General features: G+C 40.7%; 1 protein-coding gene across 22 annotated transcripts in view; it reads right to left on the bottom strand.

Moving 5' to 3' along the window:
- nfasca (neurofascin homolog (chicken) a) overlaps positions 1-23,988 on the bottom strand; it is a 134,117-nt gene that overhangs the window by 83,821 nt on the left and 26,308 nt on the right. For 3 of the 22 annotated variants that reach the window (XR_013078224.1, XR_013078225.1, XM_076750009.1), the window contains exon 1: positions 6,264-7,274. The exons of 6 other annotated variants lie outside the window; for them this stretch is intronic. The gene's annotated coding sequence lies outside the window, so the exon portion shown is untranslated. Of the gene's footprint in view, positions 1-6,263; positions 7,275-23,988 lie in introns of those variants that run through there. 13 more of the 22 variants (XM_076749937.1, XM_076749955.1, XM_076749927.1 and 10 more) reach the window with 6 other exon arrangements.

Here is a 23,988-nt window from a genome sequence, read left to right as displayed (position 1 = left end):
GTTTAGGAAAAAATCTTGGGTTAAAATAAATACGTTACTGATACACATGTGCTGTAACACTTACTGTAAATAAAGGTCGTGATAATATACTTGCAAAGTTTTCCTGGTGAGAGCGGGCTCCAGAAAAGCATAGATTACTTTACCTGAAACCTAAGACTGCAGTGAGATGTGTGAACCCATCTACAAAGATACCAGGGTCAACAACGTTAAATGTAGCACTGATATACATCCTTACTAATCTACTTTGTTATCTGCATGTCATGTAGCATGCAGTACATCAAGCATACATCATCTCTATCCATGTGTCATATCTTGGTAAATGGGTGAATCCAAATGAGAGAAGATCAAACAAAGGCTATTCCAGCAGCGGCATTTGTCATAAATTAAAGGAACCATTTCACAACTGAGTGGAGCAATGGCCAGTGGCAAGCTGAGTCCTGAAACCTAACCAATCAAGGGAGTCATTGAGTGGAAAAATACATGAGAACAAGTCATCCCCAAATTGCATTTTTAGATTGAGGGCAGCCATCATCCTATTTGATATTATGGATTTATGACACATTCTAAAAAGCGGTACACAGATGTGCTTGGAGAACTGATTTACTGTTTCATTATTTACAAGAGTAATTTTGTCTCAATCTACCATGGTGTGTTTTCTACTGCATGAGATCACCTGTGTCTTTTGAGTCATGCTGGGTCCCACTGCTCATGCTAACCTGTGTGTGCGTCTGTCCTAATGCACGCCTGTCATACCTAATGCAGCATATTGTCACCATTTAAAATAAACTCTTTTCCAGTTCAAGCACCCATTTCATTCTTTAAGTCTTTAAATCTTCAACTAAAAACAAGCAACAGCAAGTTCCAATTACTTACACATTTAATCTTCAGTTTTTTTCCAAGCAGCCTCTCACTAATAGTGTGAAAGCCTTACAAACTTGGGTACGCATTGTTTTTAAATTCCTCTTAAAACTTAGGTCTTCTTCTGCCTGTGTTAACATTACATCTGCTTTCATTAACAGAGTGTTGACAGAATTCCTCTGTTGCAAATAATACAAGAGATGAGAGAAGTCTGGCAAAGTATGGAGAAGGCAGGAATAAAAACAGTGGACTACAATGTTGGAGATGAAAAATGTTGAGGAGGACACATTCGCCCTCTGAAAACGCCTACAGCAGCACACGGTCCTGGTCTGAGAGGACACACATGACCAACGACTGTCAGTTACCACCTTTTGTTCCAGAGCATTTGTGTTTGAGTGTTAATCTTTGATTGTGTGTCATAGCTTAACAGACAGGCCTGTCCCCAGGCCTAATATCAAACACACACACAGATGGATGCCTGTGCAGTAATGTAGGTTAAGTAACTGTCTCGTGGGCACAACATCTGTATTTCAACCTGGAATCAGGCGTCTGCGTCTTGACCTTCTTTAATATCTCACTCCTGTTTCTACCTCTCACTCACCCAATTCCTCTGTTTTCCTCTCTTTATTACCAGTTTGCTTTAAACAATGACTACATTTCCCACATGTTAGCATGAAGATTTTCCTTCTGGAGAAACACAGATTTGTTAAAACACCTTTCATAAGACAACTGGTGCAACACAAGAAAAGTGTTGGCGATCACAGAAAAAAACATAATCATCAGATCATAAAACATGACTGATGAATGACTGAAATGATTATTAAATGATCACCAAAGTGAAAATATTCCTACTTCAAATTCCTCTTCAACAGTAGTCACACCAGCAGGGTAAAGACCTGAAATCCAAAGCATTTTCTATTTTGTTCAAGTGAGATGGACCATCAGCACAGAGGATAATCTTCAGCAGTTTAGTTCCTGCTCAACTTGACACACACAGCACTCAGAATATTTCATGACAGGAACTTGGTTTCTGCTGCATGCAATGTTTTTTTAGTTGAATATTCTGCTGATGAGGGCTTATCCTTCACTATCTAGCTACACACACTTGCACATGCGTGGGAAACACACGTAAACACACACACACACACACACACACACACACACACACACACACACACACTGAGCCAACAGATTAACTGGACATGGCTGAAGAGGAGTCATCTACAGCTAAATCTCTACGGTTACATAAATGCAGTCCAAGCAGCAGCAATGGGGAAGAAACACAGAGGGGAGCAGACTGAAGACTAATGAAAAAATATGTTTATGTAATCTTACTATTACTATATATATTCTGTTGTCATTGGTTTTATACTTAACATATAAGACATAAAAGAGTTGCATATGATTTCTTTTAAAAGTTCGGAAAAAAGATAAGAGTATAAAACATTTTCAGTATTTGTGGAACAAACTGAATTAAAAATGTGCGTGAACTCTGTGCTACTGAATGTTAATTTAACTTAATTATTAACAATAAGTTCATCAACACCCAATCAAACTGCTAATATCACATCATGTGGCTTTAGACTGGATAATCCTGGAATCACATGATGCTACAATGAGGCGATAATGTAAAAGACCTTGGCAGTAGAGTTTATTTTAATAAGAAGATAATTCTTTCAAGTTTGCATTGTATTTGAATGGATTTCAACAATGAATTATCCATACAAAAATACAATAATGGCTGCGGTAATGATTTACTGATATCAAAATGATGCAAAACTAATAAAACTGACGTCCATTTCTCTGCTTCCCAACAGCAACATGACTGACATCAGATACATGGCCTTGAGCATTGTTCTTTCTAGAAAAAAAGCCATGTAACGTGGGAAGATCACACAGTGACAATTTGTTCTGATCTCTTCCCTTTGGCCATGGAGAGAGGGGGAGGAGAGAGAGAGAGAGAGAGAGAGAGAGAGAGAGAGAGAGAGAGGGGGATGGGATTGTTAGTATGAAACCTCTCGACCAAATATTTGCAGTGAAAGGCCCGTCATTGTCCATTAGGGTCTCTCTCTCACTCTCTCTCTCACTCTCTCTTTCTTTCTGTTTTCTGGGTGCATTAACCTCCTCTTCACAATACTCCCAAACAAAGAACGACTGTACTTGTGTGTGTGTGTGTGTGTGTGTGTGTGTGTGTGTGTGTGTGTGTGTGTGTGTGCGCATTCGATGCTTTGGCACTCCCACTCCTGACTGTCCACCCTCCAGCATCCCTCAGCAAACACTTATCCACATCACAACACAGACACACACCTGCACATGGAAAAAAAACACTTGTATTAATGCAACAATCCTCCCACTTGCATATGCCACACACAGAAAAAAACACACACACACACTTAGACACACTAAAAAACATCTGTGAGAGAGCTGTCTGATAAATGTGTGTACTTTGTACGGTGTTAAATACGGTTTGTACGGTGTTATGTGACAAACAAACAGCGTGTTCAGGCAGCTCTACGTCACTACAGCCACTTAGGCCACCCACCCACACACACAGTTACACATATACAGCAGAGTTATACTCAGGTCATGAGGTAAATTTTAGTTATACTGGAGAAGAGCAGCACAGCATCTCTTCAAATTATTCCAATAAATGGAATAATACCTTTCTTATTGATCTGACTTTTTGACCTCCAATGAGGTCAAAGGTCAAAGTACTGCCCTCATGATGCTGCCACTGCTGGAGAAGAGCAAGCTAGAGTCTATTAGAGCCAACCACTGATACCAACACGCAGATGTTCATACAATGACGTGACATAATTTATACCATAGACTTTCTCCACTCCACATCATAATTAACTGAATGACATGGGACTTTTCAATGGTTTTCATTCTAAATAACATCCACAGATTTAAGACTAAAGAATTGTACTAAAGAACACAAGAGATCCAAGAGGCTCACTGCAGATATGTCATGTTGTAAATGTTATACAACATATAAAAAATCATGCAATCTATCATATAATAAATAATGTTCAATGTAGAAGGTGATAACACTGAAATTTGAAAAGCAAGACTACAATTTGTAAGATTGGTTTTGCACATTTTTACTGTGAAAACATGGTCTGACAGTTGATTGAGCAAAGAGCAGCTTACTCTGGGTTGGCGGTTCCATCCCCTGCTCCTCCTGCCCACATGTGAGTGGGTGTGTGAATGGGTAAATGAGAGGCCAATTGTAAAGTGCTTTAGCCATTAAGGTAAAAAAAAAAAAAAATGCAGTTCATTTACCATGTTACCATCCATGACATGAACAAACCCTCATGACTCTTTAAGGTCATGAACAACTACTTAAACTAGGTGTTACAGACATTTACCAAGCATGACACCACAATTTTACAATTTGGTGGGATAGTTAAGGATACATTTGGCAGCATTTCCAGAATAGCTGGCATGTTTTCCCAGTTCAAAAATCTGACAATGACCGACCAGTCTGAAGTTTGTTCAACCAATCAGGTGTAGGAAGAGCACAAGTTGTTATTCGTCTATTGTACAGCAGGTAAAAAATGGAGTCAGTCCCCAAAATGAATCCATTGCAGTTCATTTTATTACCTTTACTTCCTCTGTGTTCATGTCCTTGGCCGTTTATTACTTTCAACTGCCTTACTGGCTTTATTTTTTTCTTTCGTGAAACACTTGACAAAAAGTATCCTTATCATTATCATTACTATATATCTGTTGAGCCTCAAATAGAAATAGAAATTGGCGGCAGGCTACAGTCATTAGGTAACAGTACAGTAAATGACAGAAAATTACTGAATGGTCTGATACATAGCAGACATACATGACATAAAAAACTCCAGACTGTACTGCAAATGTGCAGCATGACAAGCACTCAGTTGGGTCAATATGAGCTAGCTTACTCGTCAGAAGGCTAATTTACGAAAGCAACTCCCTGTCACTGTTGTGCTAATCAAGCATACAAACATCGTACACTTACCCAGATACTGATCAGCTAGCAAACTGATGGGATGTATAATTCTATGCACATCACATTCTGTAGGTCCAAAGCTGTTTGTAAAGCAGCATCAATGAAAAAGGTGATGTCTGCACACTGCAAGCCATGAGATGTGTTCAGAGAGACATCATATATGTGTGCGCACCCACACACACACACACACACACACACACCAATAGGTTGACAGGCTCTACGATGATATTTTGATGAAAATGTTAGCAAATAAGAGAATACTGTCCATCCGCAATGTCAAGTAATAAACTACTATTAAGAGTCAGTAAGAGACAGCAGACACTGGGGATGAGAGCTGGGCACCTCCAGTGTGGGTGACAGCGGCCACATCTCATCATATCTTGTGTGATGGTTGATATTGCGGGAAGTGAAGCTAACTATGCTTCTGATCTCATTGTGGGTGTCTGAGCATGAAGCAGATACTTAAACATATAAAATGGAGACAGGCAGCCTTACGAGTAATAGTGGTCAATGAGAGAGCATGCACGCAAGACATAATCTATATTTTTCCAATCAACTGTGGCAGACAGACTAATCAGTGTGTGTGTGTGTGTGTGTGTGTGTGTGTGTGTGTGTGTGTGTGTGTGTGTACTACTAGCAGCGCAGTAGTATAGACATCTGTAACCACATTGCATTTCTCTTCATTTTAACAGCCCGAATGAAATAGCCGATATGGAGACATTTAAAAACATAATTAAAAAAAAAAAATAGTAGTGGAAATATCCGCCTTTTTTTTCCAATGAAACACTGAAAATGATGAATATTTGGAAATAATGAGGAGCTACAGCACACGTCTACCACAGTAACATTAACTCTGCTAAAGCACATGCCATGCAGGAGAACTGATTCAAGACTGAATGAAAGTTTCACAGCTGCATTTACTCACACACAGAGAGCAGCAGCAGCCTGAATTATTAGATTTTGAATACATTCTGCAGTGGTTTCTGCCTTTAGGGTGATAGTTCATGAAGAGATGGAAGCAATGACAGAAAAATGTAGGCAAAACGAGGGACAAAGGCTGCGATGGATTCAAACCCACGCTAAAGTAACAGTACACTGCATTCTGTCTGATCCACAAGGACAGTACACTGCTGTCTTTGAAGTTCTCAACAAAGAAGTGTCTTTGTGAGGCTTTACAGAACACTGTCAAAATATTGGTATATTCAGAAAGTTGTTATTTGCCACATGCAATTTAGAGCTGCTATTTCTGTGATTTGCAAAACTGGCAAATACTGTGAATTTGACAGTCTCATTTTGCTTAAAAGGTGGCTAAGTTCTACTTTGACACAGCAAATAAAAGTGGAACGCTAAGAGGAGGTTGGTTTACTCTCCCCTTCACAAACACACCACACCAAGTGTACAAACATAGGTATATCTTTACCTCTGTCAGTGCAGCCCTTGCTTCCAGGTGTACAGTACTGCTGGGTGACTGTGTTGTATCTCCATTCCCATCAATCCTTCAGCATCCAAGAAACCAGAGAAAAAACAGCAAACACAAAGACTGAGCGTCTGTCAGTGGAATCCAGCTCAGAGACACAGAGACAACAGATGGAACAGCTGTAAAAATGGAGGAAAACACTACAATCTGTCCATCTCTTTCTATTTTCTTCTTCCTCACGCGTCTATCCCTTTCTCTCCCTCTTTGCTCTGGATGTTCTCAGTCCGCACACTCTCTCTCGCTCTCTCTCACACACACACACTGAATCTCCATCTGTCACCGCCCCCTCTCCTTCATCCCTCCCACCTCATAAATTATTAATGAGCTTCAGACACACACACACACACACACACACACACAGAGACACTCGCTCCACTGCTGTCAAACACTTTCACACACGTTACAAGCTAGACACAACTGTCCCACACGCACACACAAGTCAAATACTGTGGACATCCTTTGCACAATCCACTTTTATGGCTGTATGAGACCGCAGAGGCATGTTTCTGCTTGATTTCTGGGACTCAACAAATAAAAACAACAACATAAAACCAAGAGTCAAAAAGAAACTGCCACCTGAAAGTGTCCAAATGTTGTTTAAACTGAGAGGAAGTCAATATGATTTTTTTGGAATCTGAATATTAAGGAAAAAGAGTGAGGTGGACTAATATAAACCGTTACAGCAGAGCTGAAAATGAATGGCACAGTTTGTAAGTTTAGAACATGTTCTGAAATAATTTTACAATCACATGTGAACATCTTGTGTAATGATTCACTGACCGAAATAATTATTCATTTCAGTGTCAGTTTCAAACAGCTTAAACATCCAACAACAGAAAATTCCTTTCTTATAAATTGGTTTTTAGTTATTTGTAACATGTCCACATGCAAAACTGTTGGATCTTTTTACACTGTCAGGGTTAGCTGGCAGCTAGCATCATTTCCTGGTAACATGTACCTGGTAATAGATTTGCACTATAGTCAGGGGTGCACATTCTTAGTCAGATACTCAGCTGAGTACCAGGAGGTGGTGTTTGGAACTCAACCCATACACTGTCCTCGTCAGTGTCTCCGTCACTGTCCTCTCCTTCTGATTCCTGTTTAGTATAGTTGATGAAGGTGTACAGTACCTCCCAGTCCCCTTGAGTCTCAGATTAGCTGTCTCCATCCACAGGTCGACAGCTGGCTTTGGGTCAAATGTCTCTGTGGTCATCTTTGACAGGTGAATGTGCATCAGGGCTGAGAGATGAGCATGTGACAGATGAGCTCTGTACTTGGTTTTATTATGTTGAGACGTGAGAATGCCCTCTCACATGCTGCACTGCTCAAAGGCAGCTAAAGAGACAATTTCACCAGCAACAATCTGGATTGCTTGTATTTACTATTTGGACCAAATCATACACCGAGGACACTGCCAAGCATGTTCCTGCTTGCTTTAAGTACATCCATTCTTTCACAGTGGAGTCTCAAGTTATAAGATGGCTTCATATTTCTGATAAATGATGCACATCATTGTGTTGAAAAATGGTGGAGGGCTTGTATTTCTTGAGGCAAAGTTGAAGAATCAAACACTAAAACATGCCTCCATGTCGACCATCTGATACCATGAAACTTGCTCAGTTTCAAAACAGAGATTCCATTCTCTTCATACTTCTTCAGCATGGCAGTATTTTTTGCTCCATGGCAGTAACTTGACAATGGAGTGTCACAGTAAGGAACCGAGGGATCGGCTGATTTCATGCAGTTCTTGAGGGTGTGTGTAGAACACTAGCTTTGGTAAAATGTTGTTGTACGTTCTGACACTGGCATCAGCCCTGTCTGTGCACACAGCAACCAACCCTGTCATCCAGTCAGGCAAACCTCTATCATGGAAGAACATCACTAGTGCATCCATTATGGCCTGTGCGGTTCAGTCAGCACCCAGTTCAGTTCAGTTAAGTCCAAGGAAGTCAAAATCTCCATTGTAGACACAGGCAACAATAGAGAGGAAATATTCTCACGCATGCACGGTATGCAAAGGCACTTTTCAAACAAAGACATATGTCTGATTTTTGTCGTGCATATGCACCTGTGTACCAGTTATGTGCACCCCTGACAAGTTTTTAAGCCTTTGTTGAGGTGGCAACAGGGAGAATCACTGTTCCACAGAAATATAAGAGAAGGTACGGTAAGACGATTACTTGATTCATCATTCAACAGAAAACGAATCAGTGATCATTTCAGAAATATGTCATTTATCAAACAAAAATAACAAAAGTGACATACAGCTTCACAAACATGGAGTTTGATTGCATGGTTAATGGGGTTTTGTACTGCTGGTAAACTATTCAATGTCACTTGACACTGTGAAGACGATGACTTGTGTGTTTGAATTGGCTGAATTTTGTGAGCTGCTGTGTAGCTGATACACCTTGGTTTTGTTTTTAATTTTGCAGCCATGACAATAAAAGCTTTTTATTGTATGATTGATCTGCAAACACATGTAAATCCTCACATGTAAATGTAATCCATTAAAGCTGAAACACACACATCAGCCATGCATGAACACATTCACATGCAAAACACACACAGGTCACGAAGAAGACAGGGTCGATCATGCATGAATGTAGAGCACGCATGCACACACACCAAAGTCTCCCACACACAAACACACAGATTTGTCCATGCATGCAGTGCAGGCTCGGAACCCCCCCCCCCCCCCCCCCCCCCAGCTGCCGGCTATGTGAGTTTTCTCATGGACGAGACATGGCTGGAAGGAAGGTCAGTCAGAAAAAAGTGTGGGTGTGAGCGAGTGTGGGTGTGTGTGTGTGGGTGGGTGTGTGTGTGTGTCTGTAAGATGTGATGGAGGCAAAACCCAGCAAAAATACATGGACAGATATAGGGTAAAATGTTAGTAAACACTAGCCTTTTAAATACCACTGATGCACATTCAAATGAAAGCTCCTATATGTTATTATTTGTTATCTTCCCCAAAGTCAGATAAGACGATTTATGTATCAGACTGGTCAGCAGTCCATTCAAGAGTCAGGCAGGTTTTATCTAGATGGGCAGAGTGCAAACCTGGCAACCCAAGGGCAGGACCTTTAAGATGTTGAGTACAGTCACTGCATCCAGCTGTTGATTATAAAAAAGCTCACGCAGAGATGTCACGTTGGCCTACAGGCAAATCTGTACCACTTAGAGCAAAACACCCCCCCCCCCCCCCCCTCCATTTTTACTCGTGCTTCCAGGCTTTGTGCGAAGCTACGCTAAACACACTGTGGGGCTACTTCTCAGAAATGATATTGATATTAATCCTCTTGTCTAACTCTGGGTAAGACAGCAAGTAAATAAATTTACTAAACAGTCGGATTGTTCCTTTAAAGTAATCGCTATTTCAAAAGTAATTGTACAAAATTGTTCTGTACAGGCAGAAAGGTATCATCTTAAATAAACTTTAATTTTTTAAAGGTCATCACACTACGGAACAGATGAAGAGAAACCAAGAAACAAACAGAGACCTGCAGAGGCAGACATGTTCTTAGTTATTCTAGATTATACATTTACATGTACGTCATCTAAGAGTTACTGTAATTACCACCGTCTGTTTATGTCAACATCCAGGTCATAAAACTCTGATACGTCCAACTGGAAGTCAAATAATACTGACGTGCCTGGAAAAAAAAATAAAAAATATGAATGCCTCATGTCAATCCATCATTCAAGGTAATTCAAGTCAAATGTAATGATTATAGTGCTTTACTTTCAATGCTGATTATTTCTAACACTTACATGACCAATTCTGCCGTCACACAATCAACTTGAGTTGTATTCAACATGGGAATCTTTCCCTTCTCTACCTTCCATCACACATGATGTGATATGGCATCGGACCTTTACACAGGGTGGAAACCAGGTGGAGCAATGCTGGGAATTATGTGAGGTCACCAAAAGGCATGCATAATAAGGATGATAAAGGTGTCAGCTCTCCTGCACAAACAGGTGCAACGAAACAAACAGGTGAAAAAGGAGATGTCAATCAAGCTGTCAAACATTAGAATTGGGAAGTAAAAATGTGGGATATTTTCACTTGTTTTTTTAATTAGCAAATTCAAAATATGAGAGTGCATTTCATGGGAGAGAAAATTCAAAAAAAACAAGACAGAGCAGAGAGAGAGACGGTCATTGGGAGGACAGTCGGTTGGAAAATTTGAACGTTAGACTCCCTCCTACAGAGGTTAACACCGGAGGCCTGGTGAGACACATGAAGACAGAGAGTTTCAGTTTCATGTATCTATGTGTTTTGCCCTGGTGTGTGTGTATGTGTGTTTGTATCTAGGCTTGACCTCCTGACCTTGGCCAGCATTTTCTGCTCCCTTCTGTCTCCAGCCTCACCCCCAAACAATCAATAACCTCCCCACCTGCTGCCGCTAGCTGTGACATGCAAATAACCCTCGCATATCATTAAAACATATGCCCTGACAACAATAGGATAACCTCCACCCCCCCCCCCCCGCTTTTCCTTAAGACATGAGCCAAGACGTTCACACACACACACGCACACACACACACACACACACACGCACGCACACACATGCACGCACACACACAGAGTGCACAAACAAAAGCAAAAACAACATCAACTCGTGCCCAGATGGACTCCAGTCAGTTGACCTCTGCTCAGATCTGCAACAGACAAGCAAACAGACAAACAGACATTGAGACAAGTGCACTTGAGCCCCCCTCATATTGCAACACACACACACACACACACACACACACACACACACACACACACACACACACACACACCTCATCAATCATCCTGTTACTACCTCAAACTGAAGCTTGGATCTTGGAGTTATCCTCGTGTCCTATAACTTTCATTCATTCATTCATCTTCTTTACCCGCGCATCCCATTTCGGGGTTGCGGGGGGCTGGAGCCTATCCCAGCTAGCAATGGGCGAGAGGCGGGGTACACCCTGGACCGGTGTCCTATAACTTACAGTTGTTTAATGTAAAATATGAATTTAAATCATATAGACTGAGGGCAGCATACAAAAGAAAGTCAAAATTAAATAGAGTACATGATTCATGTCTTAAGGCCCCATATCTGTGACGAGTAATGGGTGAAGTAACATGTTAACATAGTTGGCTATGATTGATGTCAATCATACATTGACTCTACAGCTTTTGTGTATTTTTCTACATAATTTTCCCCATATATGACCACCTTTCATACTTTTGTGATGTACTGATAACCAAGCCATTTCCATGACAACTGCAAAGATTCTATTCACTGATGAAGACTGAGTGATGCAGTTAAAAGCTGAGAGAGACAATGCAGTTGAACTTTGATTGTTTTGTCAAAGTACTGCTTCCAAAAGTGAAGAATGAACATTTATGCTCACAAACAACGACGGCCATGCTCGAATTGAGGACATCATCACTTCCCAAACACTCACTTTTACACGTCCACATAGACGCACAAAAACCAGAATTTAAAAAATTAAGATCAGAGTGTTGGTCCTTCAGGTGTTTTGCTAAGTTTGTTGTGTTAGCATCTTTTGTTAGCACTGCGCTGTAGCATCACTTGCATATGGGCTTCCTTGTAGCTGCCCCCTAGTTCACTTGCCTTAAATGTCAAGTATTTCCAAACAGTACTCCTGCTGTGTTCTTTGTTGCGGAGGCTCTGCACTCGTCATCTTTAATAAGCGAACAGCTTAAAAACATCTGTAATATACCACAGCCTATCAAGACCTATGACTTGAAATTATTAGGCTATATTCAACCGAAGCCAATGAGATGAGTGACAAGAAGTGAGTGAGAGGAGGCAGCAGTGTGTGTGTCAGCTACTGAAATCATTTCAAATATTCACAATAGATATGGAATTGAAAAATCATTTTTTTGACAACAGTATTTGGTATCACACTGGAACTTGTACTGAAAAAGAATTGAGGGGTGAGGAATTAAAGAATGTGGAAACAGGAAGTAAAAGATACAATAGAAGAAATGAAGACAGCTGCAAAGCAAGACAACAACTGGACTTATTACAGTTTATGCCACGGGGGTCCAAGTGTTAATTAACTCTGTCGTTGACCCCTCTGCACACACATCCCCCACACACATGCACAGTACAGTCATGTCCTGTGGCTACTGAACCGGGTGTGGGGGCAGATCTCACCCTGGGCACTGAGAGAGTTTGGTTTTCCAATCAAATCACAACAAAACAGAGCGCATGCACACACACAAACACACACACACACACACACACACACACACACACACACAAAAAAAAAAAAAAAAACTGTAGAGGACAGTGGTGTATGACTCAGTAGAAACCAGTGGTTGGAGGGTCACACAAGTCATGTAGATGGAAAAACACTCTTTAGTCAGTAGACTATGTAAAATCAATGTTGAAGGGAGCTTCTGGTTGGATGAGTGTGTTTGCTCTCTACCTGCATACATCAAACTGAGAACAACATCATTACTCACAATCCGAAATGTCATTCATCTCCACACGCAGACACACTCAGTTAGGTACGTATGGGTGTGTGAAGGTCAACTTTTCCCCCCTTTTCCCTTCAAATGCAGAAAATTCCAGTACTTCCTATTCTCATGTTAGGATTTGTGTGTGTGTGTGTGTGTGTGTGTGTGTGTGTGTGTGTGTGTGTGTGTGTGTGTGTGTGTGCCCACGCCTAATCCATGGTGTCAAGCAGATACAGTATGTGGGCTACTATCAATTAGGCTTTGTCCAATGGATGGAAGATTGTGGATTTAGCTAAACAATATACAGAAGGAACAAAATGCAGCTATTGTACAAATCGTGTCCACTCTTTTTCCATGCAAATGGCATACAGCAACATGACATGATGTTATGACCAAAAAGTATTTCTAATAAAAAATATTGTAAAATATATAAAATATAAAATGACCAACATTTTACAATAATGTAAAAATGATCTTGTTAAACCTAGAACATTTTATCATAAGAAGAAGAAACTGAGCAATTATTTGTATTTGGTTGTATGGTAATTGAACTGTAAAGAAGCTCAAAATGACCAGCAGCTTTTGGAGGATGTGTGTGTGTTTCAGTTTATGACACAGAGAAGAAGGAATGTGATTTTTGATGCATATTGCCTCATTCAGGGACTGAAACACTGGGACATTGAATTTAACTAATTTTTTGCACTTGCATTTATTCAAACCTTTAAAACAATCTGAAGTCACATCATTTGATAGAACAGTGCCACCATACGTGACAGCACAAACATTCCAACCAGAACAACAACACACACGGCGGTCACACATGAAGAGCCCCTTCATCAGTATCAGGTAGCTCACTAATTGAGCTGTTTAAAAATTTACAGTGATAAACATATAAAGGGACAGAGGATGAGAGAAGAAGAAGCACAGGAGCATGAGATTAAAAATACTTGGTGGGGAGGTCACTGTAATATTCACACACACACACACACACACACACACACACACACACACACACACACACACACACACACATACACACATTGGCTAAAGAGAGAAACTCTGCAAGGGTGAATAGAAGAGATAAAAAAAAAAAAAAAACCACTGCAGAGAGTTCTTCAACCCCAAGCAGTACAATTTCCTGGAAGTGCAACAGAGCGAGGACACCCTGAACCTTCCCACAATCCTCTGTTGTTTATTTCACTCTAATCAAGCAGTCTGCGAGCTTCATTAGAACAAACAAGTTAAGGACGGGAGCCAAAAATGTGTTTGGATGTTTGTCTGTGTTTGTGTGTGTGTGTGTGAGTGTGTAACATTGTGAGTTAACGACATGAGTTGTGCCAGACCACAAAATACTTTCTCTGAGAGCTGCAATGCTTTTCAAAAATGACACTGCTCTCACTAATTCTTATCCGTTCTAAATGACACAAAATGCCAACCAAATTTTAAAGAGCCACACACCAGTGACACTCAGTTGTCGGCTCATGCACAGAGATCTTTATTATACATTCTTAACAACTATTAGGGCCACTGTGAGGGAATAATATTGGAATATTTGGAGAAAAGGGTTGCAGTTTCAAGAGACAAACGTCATAAGGTTACAACAAGAAAGTTGTGATGTGAGAAGAAAAAGGTTCTCAATCATATGAGAATACATTCGAGTATACATGAGCAATGTGGGAAAAGGGATGACCTGAGGTTACACGTTTCATCAATAAGAACCTAATTATCATACATTTTAGGACACTTAAATTAAATGAGCCGGTTATGTGATGTATGAACCAATTACTGGACATATTTTGAAGCAATGGCTGAAGCCCAGAGGGGACTTCATGGCATCCTGATTAAAGCCAGGTGGACTGATACGAATGCAGCATCACAAGCCAACATACAAAAATAGCTGAGGTATTATTGCTCACCATCTTCAGCCACCGGGAACCCCTGACCTCCAGGCAACCAAGGGTTTTGGTCAAGAGGCTAAGCCCAGGATGGAGCACCCTGTGTGTGCTGGCAGAGCAGACATCTGGCTTCTCTGCTGGAGGTTGCATGGATGAAGCATCCATCCACCTCCAGGACCCAGCTGGGTAAAATCACATTGAGCACTAGGAGAGCCAGCCAAGGGACATGTGAGTCACTCACACACACACACACACACACACACACACACACACACACACGCACACACGCACACACACACATGCACACTGCATGCCAACACAACCTGACATTCAACTTAGTTCCAGTAAAGTAAGAATTTAAAGGTCATTTCTTCTTTTCAAGCTAACTTCAACAGATCAAACAATTAAGTTTGACCCTTTAGCCCTTCAGTGCTAAAAGGTCCTGAGCTTTCTTTAAGGATAAAAAGTTTGAATTATCAAATTCAAGGTTTACTTAAGCAGACTGTCCAGCTAAGAATTCAGGAAGCATACCTTTGTTTGAGAAACCCTGCCTCATGGGTGGTACTTTACAAAGGAATTACCAGGGCCAGGTTAATATAATACACAGCTCTAAGCGCCAATGGAATTAAAATCATAACAGATTTTTATGTTTATTAATATTGAAAACAAAGTGATTAGTAACCTCACAAAATTAGAAGCAAAACTAAATTTTCCATTTTTTACCATGGTTATTTGCTTTAGCAGCGCCTGTCTCCAACGTCTCCTTTTAATGACAACCATACATAAATCTGTCAATTCAGTTCAGTTTTATTGACAGAGCACCAAATCATAGCACAAGTTGTCTCATGACACTTTCCATCCAAACAGTCTTGCCACAGAGAACAGCAGCTGTGTTGTTTCCTAGTGTGAAAATTATGTCTCAACTGCACTAATTTGCCAAAACTTCATTGTTGACACACAAACAACAAAGCATGCTTAACATCAGGATTCTTCCCACTGAGCTCCATCAGCGTTCTGTATACACGACTCTGGGCCCAGACACTTTGGTCTTTTCCCGATCTTGGGGGAAAAAATTAAACAAAACAAAAAAAAAGTATTTCAGTTTGTTTTTGTTTTTGTTGTTGTTTTTTTGCATAACTTGTTTTTCCAGATATGAATCAGTTCCTGTGCATTTACAAATGTTGACCTGCAGACTGATTAAAGCTTGAAACTATTTTGTGCTGTGTAAGATACAACATTAGAACGAGAGAAAGGTAACAGAGAGAGAGGGAGGAATAAAAACAGCAAGCAGAGAGTGATGGGAGGAAGAGTGAAGAAAACAGGGAGCAGCTGTTGCAGACAGTGAGGAAGAGAGAGCGGCTCGTTGTCTGGAAGTAAACAAGATACACACCGGTAATTGAGCAACCGTTGCCATGGCTACATTGATGCTGGATATCCACCCATACCCAACCCCAGACACAAGAACAGACATACACAACAGCAGCAATCAGGTTTAATCCTGTGCTTTGACAGAAGGCAGAAGAAGTGCAGCACTGACAACAGCCTTCAAATGAGCTTTTCCTTCCAAACCTGACTGATTCAGTTTGTCTCTCTGTTGTGTTACTGAGACGGATGCAGTCGGCCCTGTGGTTTGTCTTTGTTTGTCTGACTGTGAGCAGGATATCTCAAAAACACATTTCAATACGTTGGCAGAAAGTTAGCTTGTTTAGCTCAATTTGTGATGTGGATCCTGGTGTTCTTTCTGAGATTTCTTGGGGTAAAGTTATGAGTTTAGTACTTACTGCGAATCCATTCTACAAGCTTTGTACTCACCAAAGCAATGGCTGAGTTCAAGGAACATGTTGATGTCACTAAAAACTCTACCGATATACACTGTTTTCAGACATCACTGTCACACTTCGTCTTTGTGTGTGTGTCCACTGTGTTGCAGTTGTATTTTCTAGGCTGGGTCTACCTTTTTTCCATCCCTGGGATGGCGGGATGCCCTTAACTCAAATGATGGCCACAACTATAAGAGTCTAACCTCATGAGCATAAAGTCAGCTTTTCTCTTTTTCTCGGCTACTTTTTGTATTAACTTTAATTTGAATGGAAAACAATAGCATATATATCCAGTGACTGTGTATCACAAAGCCTCTACTCCAGATGCCTATAATTAAAACAACAACGATAAAAAAATGTGTTTATGTAAGCTGCAGGGCATCAACCTTCTTGAATAGGATAAAAGAAATAGTGTCTATCTCTCTGCTGTGTTTATCTTTGAACAACAAAAAAGGTGACGAGTGTCAAAGTGTTGGCGCTGAAATTCAGAAGGCATAGAAAGTCATGAAAATGTCAACGGCAACCAAAACGACGAGGGGGCAGGGGACAACTGAGCCCACCACAGACACAGTGACAGCAGGATATGGCAGCAGTGGTGTGTGTGTGTGTGTGTGTGTGGGGGGGGGGGGGGGGGGGGGGTGTCCAGGAGGCTTTAAACACTTCTTGCCTGATTGTCAAGTTAAATAAAGATTGTCGTGCGCCAAGCCTATTGTCCATAACTGACCCCCACCGCCCAAAAAAAACCCTGCCTCACCCTCATGCCTCACCCCCCAAACACACACACAGACAAAGACTTCAATCCCCCGCGTCTTTGTCTCCAGAAACAGGAGGTGTGGTCGTTTTTCTACAGTTAATGAATTGGCGGGGCCACAAGGGCCAAGCGGAGGCACGGGTCATTCATTCATTTAGCCCTTTAAGCCTCCTTAGCCCACTTCGCCCATACACACACATACATGCACACGCACACGCACACGCACACGCGCACACACACACACACACACACACACACACACACAGATTACACGCATCATAGCACAGAGATACACTAATATCAGTGCTGGTGAAGTGAAATCACAAATTTTACTCACATGAAAAATATATGTCTCTACTTTTTGAAACTCTTTCTTAATGTTCACAAACACACATCCAGACACCCACACAAACACACACACATACACACAGCTCTATAGTCCTGGCGTCTGGTGACACAATAGCTTCTGGTAGCAGCTGGTCAGCAGTAGCCATAGGAGTCACATACACACAAATTGACACACATGCAAGGATGCAACATGTACAAGCCCCTGCATGTCTAATGACGTGCCAAGACGACATAAGAACAAGAGAAGACAACTTGACTGGCCATCTGCGGCATGGAGGCCATGTGGAACATCTGCGCCAATCAATAACACACTCACTCTCTCACACACTCACACACACACACACACACACACACACACACAAACACACACACACTTATGCACAAAGGCATGCATGAGTAAATATATTAACCCATGTAGGCATGTTGACAAACTCAACATTGTAAACAAGGGTGAATAAAATATAAAGAATTATTTCACCATCCTCCAAACTCTTAACATTATGTGTTGCTCTTAGCAGAGTCCTGCGTACAGCCCACAAGCCTGCTTTGCTGTAAACAAATGCATATGTTTAATTTTTTTTTTTTTTTAATTCTGTTGCTTATTTGTTAGATTACAGAGCCTTGCAAGTTTCAAGAGTATGTTTTTGTTTTTTGTTTTTTTTTTCATTTGTCGGCATAAATTGGAAACCCAGGCACTTACTGTCCACTTACTGTCAGGGAGGGGGCAGAGGTTACAGGTTGCAGTGTCTTCCCTGGTCTTTAGGGAGAAGCACCCAGAGTGTCAGCGGCAGGCTGGCCGCTGTGATTTGGTTTTGAGTTGTGTATAAATACAGAACAGAAATAGCAATAGCAGCACACACATCACTCCCATTTTCCACGAGTTGAAATTAGGACTGGGCGATATGGCAAAAAATAAGACCACAATAATTGTGCCATACTGTTCACCATCAATATTTATCAGGACATATAATATGATAATGTTGCCAGTTTGAAGAGTATCCTGATAATAACTGAAGCCTGAAGAAACCAGAGGGCTCATTATTATTAACATGTGTGATCTATCCAAATAGAGGAAGAATTTCCAAAGCTTATCATCGTGATGAACTTAACTTTTATTGCCTATCGAGATCGTCTTATGGTCCAGTCCTAGTTGAAATAAAAGAACTAAGACTTTTCTCTGCTCATAAAAGGCTTATTTCTCTCAAATTTTGGGCACATGTTTTTTTTAGAATCCATGTTAGTGAACACAAAATAGTCCATCTACCAGACAGGTGTGGCATTTCTAGATGCTGATTAAATAGCATGACTATTGCAAACTGGACAGTGGTGTAACCTGACACATCAGCATACATTAACCCGTGATATGTGGGTGCACACACAAACAACAGTCAGGCCACGGACACTCTACATGATCCTGTTGGATTTAATACAGTTCATTTCAGTTTTCTGATTTTGTTCCTTCAACAGCACTGTATTATCTTTGACATTACACATTTGTCACACTAATAATAATGTTCAAATTATTTTGTAATGAAGTCAATCTTGAGACTCACTTAAAGCCAAATTACAAAAATTTTAACTGTATGACATATATCCATAACAAGCAATCCTCAGTAAAACAAATGCACAGAAATGTCTGGAAATAAAATGCTAATCATATTTCCTCTGGCAAATTGTTGCACTAGGATTCTGGTGGGACTTTATGTAAAAGAGAGTAAATGTGACAGTGTGCTGTGGCTTATAAAGACATCAGTATTTGGTGAAGAGGAATTGGATTACTTAAAAACACACACACACACACTGGATAGGTACTTTAGTGCGCACGCACACACACACACACACACATCCCACTTCTGGGAAACACCTGCAGCCATGATTGTTATTCTGGGGAACAGAGCACATGTGCTAGAACACAGTTCACACATCCCTTAACCAATTAGACTAGAGACTGCTCACACATTCACTCTCTCTCTCACTCATACACACACACACCTATGCTTTAACAAAACAAGTCTGGAGTCTCACTCCTTTCATTAGGACTTAATTAACAGATCAGGAAGAGGCAGCTGAGAGGAATGCAGAGACATTTAAGAGCCAATGCAACTGGTTTTGGAAAATACGGACTGACACTGGAAGTGCATTGCGATGTGATTCATGAGTATAATCCTGTGGTTAATCATGAGTGATAACAGCTGTCTTTTCAGTATTCACATGCTCTGTAAATGAACACATTGCACATTTAGTTTTGTAAGTTAAAGTAAAACAGCATTCGAGAGACTTGGATCTAAACAAGGCTTAAAGCCTCCGAGGATTAATCATCCCTCCAGACTGCAGTTTTCACAACAATACTGTTCAGCTTTACACCTGAGTCATTTGGTAGGACCCAAAGATGCAGACCAGAGACAGAGATATAAAAGGAAATACAATTTATTTTAAACACAAATAGTGTAACAACAAAAAACGCACTCATAAGGAGTGGACGATAAATAACAAGAGGCGCATTTAAAAGGAGTGGGAGAGAAACAAAGGGAGCTCCGATGAAACAGGTTTGAGGCAAGGCATGAGCTGAAGCAGGAAGACACTGAAACACAAAGCACACTTCAAGTGGCAGTCCAAAAGCAGTTAGCATTAGCAACTCACGAGGAGAGGACCAATGAGACGAACAAAGACACCACCAGGGATTCAGAACAACCCGGCAACAGGTAGCAGAGAGCTCTCTGCTTTTATTCTGTGCCTAATCAGGATCATGCGCATCAGGTGAACACTTGAGGAGGCGGGGCTGACTGGGTGTAGGTGAACACCCAGCTAGACAGACGGAGGGAGAACAGACAGGCAACAATAACACTAAGGAAAAGAAAAGGAGACACAGTGGGAGAAAAACAGGTCTGTAGCATTGGAACAAATACAAAAGCAGTGGACAGAACAAACACCATAGTGAATTTGCTGTTCAAAAAGCCTTAGCAATTGTGCAGCAAAAAAATTTAAATGTCCTCTGGGTGGTCCCACTAGGAAATAAAATGGGTTCATTCACTAGAGAGCATATGAGATATGAATGATCAGATTCTGATATTACTGATATATATGTATATATATATGGATGCATCCTCTGGGGAATAAGAAAGTACTCAATAAATTTCCTAATCTATTTCATGCTGATATTCACAGGTTAGTCTGATGGTGGCACTATATTTGAGGACAGGGGCTCAAAAACATCATTAATGATCCTCTGGAGACCATGAGTATGAGGATTGAGGAGTGAGGATACACAAGAGCAACCCTCCAGAAAGTCTTTAACCCCCAGACACGCCCCCTTATTGGATATCAGTTATTGATAGATAGACAGAATATCAATAAACACAGACACAAAGTGTGGCAGATCATACACACATATTGTGGAGCTGTCCCGCTCATAAATCCTTCTGGGAAGGAGTTCACAGGATTACCAGTATAATTATAATTAGCAGTATAATTTTAATTTCACTTGTTCATCATTCTATCTCTGTAATTTGGACACAGAATTGCCAAAAAAAAGACAGATACCTCCTAAAGATCTTCATGGCTGTCAGCAAAAAAGCCATAACAAGAAGATGGCTCAACACAGAACCTCCCACGGTTAATCAGTGGCAAGCCATAATTAAAGACATCCAAATAATTGAACTACTGACTTTTAGTCTCAGACTACAAAGGGATAAAGGTGATGCCCTACATATATGTGCATATACTGTTTGTTTGTCTGCTTTCTTTTATGTTGTTTCTTTGTATCAATAAGGACACTACATGGTTAGGATTTGAATCAAACTACTTTTTTTCATTACAAAGATGATGCCCATGATCTGTACGAAAAACCTTGAAAAATAAAGTATAAAAAAAAAAGAAAAAAAAGAATGCAGGTTGTTATTCATGTGCAGGTGTCTGTTAAACAGGAAACAGGCTCCAAAACACTGCTGTTCTGGCAGTGATAACTGCATGTGTATTATTAATACATGCACACACACAAATGCATCAAATGTTGCTACAGCTGCTAAAGCCGACTGACAGCTAGCTGATCCAGTAATCAGCTACTGCCGTCATCAGAAGTGGATAACGCTTCAAGTGCCACAGGTTTGGGATGAACCCTTTAATTTGATCATATCCACTCACTAATGGCATGGGATGGCTTCTCTAAATTCAGAACAATTCTAAAGTTTGAAGTTTTGTGAGTGTTGAGATAAGTTCAGATTAGCAGACAAAGACAGCAGTGTCTGAAGATAAATGGACTGAGGAAGATGATGGTGTGAGACAGGCAAGATAAAGGAAAGAGAAGATGTAAGACACAGACACTGGGACTATCAGTGATGCTGAAGCGTGCGCGTGTGTGTGTGTGTGTGTGTGTGTGTGTGTGTGTGTGTGTGTGTGTGTGTGTGTGTGTGTGTGTGTGTGTGTGTGTGTGCGTGTGTATAAGTGTGTGTAGGTGGTTGTGTGACCTATATGTGTCACTGCAGAGTGTAGGAGACCCCTGGGCTTTGGTTATATTTGGTAATCACACATGTCAACTCAACCAGCGAGGAAACAAACACACACACACACACACACACACACACACACACACACACACACACACACACACACACACACACACACACACACTGCCATCTTGTAAGTGCTCTGGTATAGTGCTCCAAATTTGAATACACCTGATTTAGTTAATCCTCCTCTTGTCCAAACTGCAGGTCAGTTGAATCCAAAATGTTTTGTTGAGCATGTTATGTATTATTGGACATACAGCTATTCTCAGGTCATTCAGCCAGTCATTACACGCTTTACAATTATCTGCCTGAAAAAAGACAAATGGCAATTACAACAATTTTCTATCCAAAATGATAACTTTGAACAGACCTTACCAAACTTCATTCATTCTACAGACTCCCTCTCGATCTTTAGAAAATACTAAAGACCAAGCTCTTTACTTGACACCTTCTTTCTTACAAAAAAAAACTCTATGCACTCCAAACATTACCTCGTAGCACCTATGTCCAGTTGGACCAGAAATCAGTGTTATGGCACTTACTCTTGTTGTTCTTTCCTGTCTAGAAGCTTGCTTGTGATGTATGAAGATCTCATATGTACGTCACTTTGGATAAAAGCATCTGCCGAATGACCAATTGTAATTGTTGTAATTGTAACAGAGAAAACAGTAGATTTCACCTTAACTAGTCAGAAACTATTCCATCATATCTCACCATTCCTTATAGTTCATTGATGGGTCAAAGAAGCATTTCTTAGACCCATCAAGACACTTTGCAAGGAGGAAAGGTGGAGAGGAGGAGAGAGGATTTCTGTTTAATGACATGAAGCCTTATCACAGCTAAGCCATAGTCTTACCAAAGAAACACTATTTCAGTTGTAAGCCATTCTTTAAGTTAGTTTGCAGTAATGACTGCCTGCTATGAAGTATGTTGATAGCAGCATGTTAATAGTTAATTGTGGTTTATTACAAATGACTTGCCTAATTTAAAACGCTGGCTAAACAATGTTTGGGTTGTCTTGATATGTAACTTTAAGAAACACCTGCCGGCCGCAGAATAAGCCCTGGTGGGAATATTACAAGGACATTATATTGATTTTCCTTGAGGGTTCCATATAGAGCATTGCTCAACTTTGATTTAGAGCATATGAGGTGGTGAGAAACAAAATGTTTCTGCACACATGAATGGACCGTGGTCACCAGAAGACAGCATATATAATCTGACTGAGTGCTGCACAACGCAGAATTACATTACATGTGTCTGATGTCTGAATGGCATTAGGTGAAGGATCAGTCTATTAGGGCTGACCTCTATCACTCACACACTGTTAACCTGTCAACACTGGGCCATGGCTGTTTATGTGTGTGTGTGTGTGTGTGTGTGTGTGTGTGTGTGTGTGTGTGTGTGTGTGTGTGTGTGTGTGTGTGTTGAAGGTCACAAGCTGAAGTGATTGTGTGTGTTTAATGCCCTTGACTCCTCTTCAGTCCCTACCCTACCTCCGATTTTGACCTGCCATGCTCCACTGACTTCAGATTACTGTATACAGAGTAACTGTTCACAACACTGTAGGCACACACACAAACACACACACACACACACACACACACACACACACACACACAAGTAATCAAGTTTGCAACAGATTACCTTGTTGTTTATATTAGAGGTGCAGTCAAGTGTGAACTGTATGCATGCATCTGTGTACAACAGGAAGTCAGCAGGAAGACAAAGTGCACTCAGAGACAGGGAACACAATTTGTTCAGTGAGTCTTATCTGAGAATTTCTTCAGAGCTCTGATTGGCTCAATGGCTCCAACAACAGCTTTTCTTATGAGCTGAAGTAACAATATCACAATTTATTCACAATTTATTTATTCATT

Source organism: Chaetodon auriga, chromosome 2, assembly GCF_051107435.1.
Source record: "Chaetodon auriga isolate fChaAug3 chromosome 2, fChaAug3.hap1, whole genome shotgun sequence".
Taxonomy (NCBI): Eukaryota; Metazoa; Chordata; class Actinopteri; order Chaetodontiformes; family Chaetodontidae; genus Chaetodon; species Chaetodon auriga.
This window is presented reverse-complemented; position numbering and strand designations above follow the sequence as displayed.